Here is a 6846-nt window from a genome sequence, read left to right as displayed (position 1 = left end):
AGAACATATCTCCTGTTTAATCTCTAGCCATCTAGGAGTATTTGTTGTTATTGCAAGTCGCCAGGCCACACCTTGGGCTGTTAAAAAAGCTGTTTGGTAAAGATCCGAATTTGGAAAGTTACAACCGCCCCTGAAAAAAGGTCATTCTAAAAGCTGTGTATGAAATTCTTGCTCTTTTATCACTCCAGAGAAAGTTTGAGTTTATTCTATCGATGTGCTGGAAGAAGGATGGGGAGAGTTTTAGTGGTAGCATGGAAGATGTGAAATTAACTATTGGAGTGAACATCATTTTGAGTGTGATTTTAATTTCTTGGAGTAATATTATATCCCCAGCTATATCTTTACAATAGTCTAAACTTTTTGTTCTTTTAACCAGGTCATTTAACCCCTTGGTATTCAGCAGACTATATTTGATAAGGACATTTAGTACATTTCATTGGGATGGGGGAATGTTCTGGGGAAGAGGGCCTGGAAGAGACCAAAACAGAACCTAAGGTACTCATCCAGTGCCAGATATCTCACTCACCGGGGAGAACAGAGGAGTTTTGGGGTAAACGAACCTACAACGTAGGGGGCCCAAAGAGGGTTTAGGAAAATACCAAGAGAAAATGGGGCCCCTTCCCACCAGGGGATGTCTGTAACAGCCATGGTACATGGGAAAAAACATGGTGGAGCACGGAATTGGCAAGTAAGCTTGGTGTACTGAGCTGGTCGGATAGGTGTTTTATTTTCACGGAATGGAGGATAAAAGGATGAGGCATCCTACTTTGGGATCTATTATAATTTGATGAAGGAAGTCTAATGTAGAAGAGTAATGAGGGAAACCTATAGTAGAAAACATAATATAAACAATGTGGATAGAGTTAGGGGGTGGTACCACTAAAAAACATTTGGAAAACCAGATACACTATATAGTCTAGAGTAATCGTCGAACTTGAAAAGGAAATACATTTATAACCAATATAAGCATTTAGGTCATCCATTAGCCAAGTAAACCCATGTGTGAATAAGCCAATGAGTACGTATTCTTTGTCTAAATTGATATATCAGTATGTCATTCATGTTGTAAGGTAATGAGCCAGAAATAATTGACGAGGTACTGCTAGTGTACCATTAGCGAGAAAGCCTAGAGGACCCAATTTATAAACAATGCACCTGAGATAAGCAAGTGACCTGGCACGATTGGTAGGCTAAGCGTACATTTAATGATGGTAGTTGGAGAAATGTCAAACACAATGACCACAGTTCTAGGTATCTAAGGGCCAATCAGGTAAGTTAGATTTGAATTTCAGGAACTTGTAAGCATGCATGTTACCTTCTCTCTGCATCACAATGCAGTCAAAGTGTTTTCTAATGTGTTCAACAACCCCCTATCCCATGTTTTCCATTTTGTCCACTTATTTATTTGATTTCTTTCTTGGATTCAGCCTGTAAGTTTCCTGCTAGCTTCTGAGGTCTGTGTCTCAGTTTGATTTAAGTATGGTGCCGTTGCTTCTACATTTACAGGAAGTATTTTCAAAAGCCGAGTGTTTCTGGATGGATTGTTTGTGCTGAAAAACATTTTTATCCTACCAAAAGGACCATTTTTTGCAAAGATAAATTTCTAAACGTTTCTCACCTTGTGAGATTATCAAAGCCTCAAAGAATTAATTGCATGCAGCAACTATAAATAACATACAAACTATAGCTCTCTAACTATAACTCACACACTAAATGCAATGATTATGACCTCACAATATTTATACCAATAAATCACACATCTTAAAAGCACAGCATATTTAAAACAAACAAAAATGTTACATTTATAGTCATCTCTTTCATAGTGTAAAATGTTATCTCAACTTTAAGATTATTTGTAATTACATCTGTCACATTAAGGATGCAATCATGAGAACTGCATTTGGTGGGCGAGTAATGGTTTGCACATTTGTTGTAGGAGTTGATAGTTTGGGTGCTTTATTACAGTGGTTGGTGACAGGTCTGAGTCAACGATGAATGGTTCATTAAATCACCGTCAACACATACTGTCTTGAAACACTACTGTTGCAAGACCATGAGGGCACAACCAAAATAGAAATGGAATTGTAATAAGTATCAGCTCACAAATAACACTCACATATACACATATTCTATCTCATATCTACGTACAATACCTTCACATATAATTTCTCTTAAGTGAGGGTATTTACCAAGCTGTCGCACAATGTGGTACAGCAACCAATGTTGTGTGGCAGGGAGAGAGCAGGAAAGCAGTATCTCTCCAGAGGTATGGCACTATCTTGCTCTCTCCCTAGCCCTGGCACACAATTAAGCTGCCGTAGTGCAACATGTCTATGTGTTTCTAGCATAGGTTTTGTGCTGGAAGGGAACCACCAGCCAAATAACGTGCCACCAGCAGGACTACTGTTGTAATTGTGTGCGGTCCTTAGCCTATTCACAGCTTGTCTTCACATATATTAAAGCCTGTGCACCACCTAACTGGGGTCCCTGTATCTGTGTCTATGCTCTCCTGTGCATCATCTGGAAACCACATTGGGGAAAAGGGCAATCAGGACTCTATCTCACCCCTTAACCACACTCTTTGTCGTAACCTGGACTGTCCTTGCCCAGTAATTAGCGCCTGCTCTGGGGAGATGGCAGATGTGATAATTGATAATCAATAAACCACTTGCAATAGAATGGATTAAGCTTTGATGTGGCAATTCCTGAGGTAGGCATCTTTGCCTAAATGCGTGTTGAAGAATATCACAGTCACCAGCTCAGTCCATAACATTTTCCATTGGGAAGAATGTCACAGCCACAAGTTCATGTAGTAGATCTATAATTTAGAAAGATAAAAAAACAATGCAGCCACAATGTGATTTTAGACATGCTCTGTTGAAAATATAAAATCCTATTATTTGAACAATATAAAATTCATAGTTTGGCCATTGGCATGGGCATGGGCACTGCAGGGGCCCCCAGGGGCCCCACGACACCCCATACCGCCATCCTGTTCCTGGTGGCCGAAACCGCCAGGAACAGGATGGCGGTCGGAATCCCCATGGCGGCGCAGCAAGCTGCGCCGCAATGGAGGATTCCCCTGGGCAGCAGAAAGCCGGCGGGAGACCGCCGACTTTCCGTTTCTGGCCGCGGCTGTACCGCCGCGGTCAGAATGCCCAAAGGAGCACCGCCAGCCTGTTGGCGGTGCTCCCGCGGTCCCCAGCCCTGGCGGTTTTTACCGCCAGGGTCAGAATAACCGCCATTATAATTTTTGTTTGTAGATGCTTTATTGAACATGCAGGACTGAAACATAAAGGAAAAATGATGAGAAAATATTTTGATAGTGTGCTAGATTGAGATATGTTGATGCACAATTAGAGGACATTAAGAAACAGTACATATAATTTCCAAAATTTAGTGATATAAGTAGTGCATATCGAAGGAAAGGAGATTGTAATTGTTTGAAGTATGAGTCGTGTGATTGTAGTATGTATGTTTGAGAAGGGTTGGGTATGGGATCATTTAAAATTATTTTGGGAAGTTACATTTTCTACAAAGATATGGTGTTTATTTTGTTAACTATTGTACTAGCCATACAGTCTTCTTGCTTGAATAATTCAAGATTAATTAAGGATAATATTTTGTTGGAGTTGCCTGTTGGTTTTTTGATTATTTAACCAGCTCTATGCACTGATATGAGATGTCAGGTGTTAGACCTTGCCCTTTCTGCAGGGTCAACCCCAATTTTTTTGCCCTCCTCCTCCTCTCTTTCTGACCTCATTGTGTTAGCTTTAGGACTTCTGACACTTTACCACTGCTAACCAGTGCTACAGTGAATGTGCTATCTGCTTAAAACATGGTTGTAGGAAGCTGGCTCTGTATATACTGTATCAAAATGAAATATAGTGTGCACAGACTCCAGGGGTTCCCCATAAGGCTTGACAGAGGCAATAATAGATAATACTAATGCTCTATTTGTGGTAGTGTGGTCGAGCAGTTAGGCTTATCAGAGGGTAGTGTTAAGCATTTGTTGTACACACACAAGCAATAAGTGAAAACACACACTCAATGACTTAGCTCCAGGCCAATAGGTTTTTGTTAGACTTTTCATCCTTGGCGTGGTCTCCCTTAACATTTTGCCCCTGTTCCCCAGGTTGTTGATATGTGCTGGACTCTGATTTTGCTGTGTTTGTTACTCTGGACACTTTACCACTGCTAACCAGTGCTAAAGTGCAAGTGCTCCTTTACAAAAATTTGTTTGTAATTGGCTTATCCATGATTGGCATATTTGATTTATTAGTACGTCCCTAGTACAGTGCACTAGGGGTGCCAGGGCCTGTAAATCAAATGCTACTAGTGGGCCTGCAGCACTGGTTGTGCCACCCATCTAAGTAGCTCTGTAATCATGTCTCAGACCTGCCATTGCAGTGTGTGCAGTTTTAAATGTAAATTCGGCTTGACAAGTGTACCCACTTGCCAGGCCTAAACCTTCCCTTTTCTTACATGTAAGGCACCCCTAAGGTAGGCCCTAGGTAGCCCCAAGGGCAGGGTGCAGTGTATGGTTAAGGTAGGACGTATAGTCATGTGTTTTAAATGTCCTGACAATTAGTTTTTCACTGTTAGTAAAGTTGATTTTAAGATTGTGTGTTTGAAAATGCCACTTTTAGAAAGTGAGCATTTTCTTGCATATACCATTTCTGTGACTCTGCCTGTTTGTGGATTCCCTGTCTGGGTACGTTTGACAGTTGGGCTGGTTGCACCTCACACTAGACAGTGACACAGAGGGAGCTGGGTTGTAGCCTGCATATCCTGATGAGCCATCTGTGCTAGGAGAGAGGGGAGGAGTGGTCACTCACACTCCTACTCTGGCAAGTGGTACTCATCCAGTTCCTGGGACCCTGAAAGGAGAAGCTGGCAGCCTAAGAGGAAGAAATCCATGCACAGGACGCCGTGTGGGGAAAAGATTGACGCAACTCCCATCTGCAGCTGAAAAATCGACATGCCGCCGGCTTTGCGGCTGAAAAACAACGCTCGCCTGCAATGCGACTGAAGAATCGACGCACGGAGCTAGAGAAACGACGCACAGCATCGCTGACGGAGGCTGGTGAGATTGCAACCCGCGGTGCATGGTTTTCGGATCATCGTGTGGCTGGATTTCCGATGCAAGTACCGCTGGGCGTGTAAAAACAACGCAAGGCCTGCCCTGACCCGAGAGTGCTGACTGGATCGACACATCGCCCTCCTGCAGAGAGAAGAAACGACGCACCCCACCCCGACGACAGGAGAAACAATGCAAGGTCTCTCTCGTGAGTGAAATTGACGCATCACCAGCCCTTTGCACTTTTGTTGACTTTTCATCATGTCCCAATCTGGAGATGCATCAGTTGGAGCTGCTTTGGACCTGGAGAAATTGGATAGCTATACCAAGGCTCAGCTAAAGCAGTTCTGTAAAAGTTTTGACTGTCCAATTAAGAGCTCATCCAAGAAGGAGGAGCTGCAATAGGCGCTGAGGGCCTGGGTGACAGCCAAGACACATCGCCCTCCTGCAGAGAGAAGAAACGACGCACCCCACCCCGACAAAAGGAGAAACAATGCAAGGTCTCTCTCGTGAGTGAAATTTATGCATCACCAGCCCTTTTTGACGCACACTCACCTGTGCGGGGTTATTTTTGACACACCCAAGGTACATTTTCACGCTAACAGTGTAAGCGTGTGTTTTAAACTACATAAAGACTCTTTGATTTTTTTAATTGATAACTTGACTTGTGTATTGTGGATTTTTGTCGTTTTGGTCTTGTTTTGTTTAGATAAATATTTCCTACTTTTCTAAACCTGTGTTGTGTCATTTTGTGGTGTTTTCATTAAGTTACTGTGTATGTCGGTGCAAATACTTTACACCTAGCACTCTGAAGTTAAGCCTACTGCTCGTGCCTAGCTACCAAGGGGGTAAGCAGGGGTTAGCTGAGGGTGATTCTCTTTTACCCTAATTAGAGTGAGGGTCCTTGCTTGGACAGTGGGTAACCTGACTGTCGACCAAAGCCCCATTTCTAACATTGGTGATCAGCGGTTGGGATTTGGGCTTGTATTTGTACTTGACATACAGTAATTAAGTGTACACTACTGTTATGAGTGTAGACCACTAGTTGCCCACATACTACCTGTTTGTGATCTTTGATTTTTCTCTTTTACTTGGATTTTTCCATACATCCATTTTTATGGTAACCTTTGATTGACTTCTGAACTTCATTTGGGAACATTTCTGCTTTTTGGAACTTTGCACTTTTGTTGACTTTTCATCATGTCCCAATCTGGAGATGCATCAGTTGGAGCTGCTTTTTACCTGGAGAAATTGGATAGCTATACCAAGGCTCAGCTAAAGCAGTTCTGTAAAAGTTTTGACTGTCCAATTAAGAGCTCATCCAAGAAGGAGGAGCTGCAAAAGGCGCTGAGGGCCTGGGTGACAACCAAGAGCACTGAATGGCACACAGAGGATGAGGAGGACGAGGAGGAGGAAGAGCAGTCCTTTCACAATGGTATTGTGGGTGGGCCTGTAATGTCGAGGGAGAGGGTCTCCAGGGCAGGTAGCAGTGTCTAAGGGTCTGACCCCTGAAGAATTGCAGGACAGACAGGCAGAGAGAGAGCACCAGACGGAGTTAGAGAAAATGAGAATGGCCCTAGAAGAGAAAAATATTTTGTTGGCTCATGAGTGTAGCTTGAAAGAGCTGGATCAGAGGAGCCAGTCTAGTAAGGATGGTGGCAGCCACTTCACAGTGCAGCCTGAAAGGGGTGAAAGGGGGGTGCACATTCCTAAAGATCTTGTGAAGGATTACAAGAGGGAGGATGACATATACTTGTGGTTCAAGG

Source organism: Pleurodeles waltl, chromosome 4_1 (genome assembly GCF_031143425.1).
Source record: "Pleurodeles waltl isolate 20211129_DDA chromosome 4_1, aPleWal1.hap1.20221129, whole genome shotgun sequence".
Classification (NCBI taxonomy): Eukaryota; Metazoa; Chordata; class Amphibia; order Caudata; family Salamandridae; genus Pleurodeles; species Pleurodeles waltl.
This window is presented reverse-complemented; position numbering follows the sequence as displayed.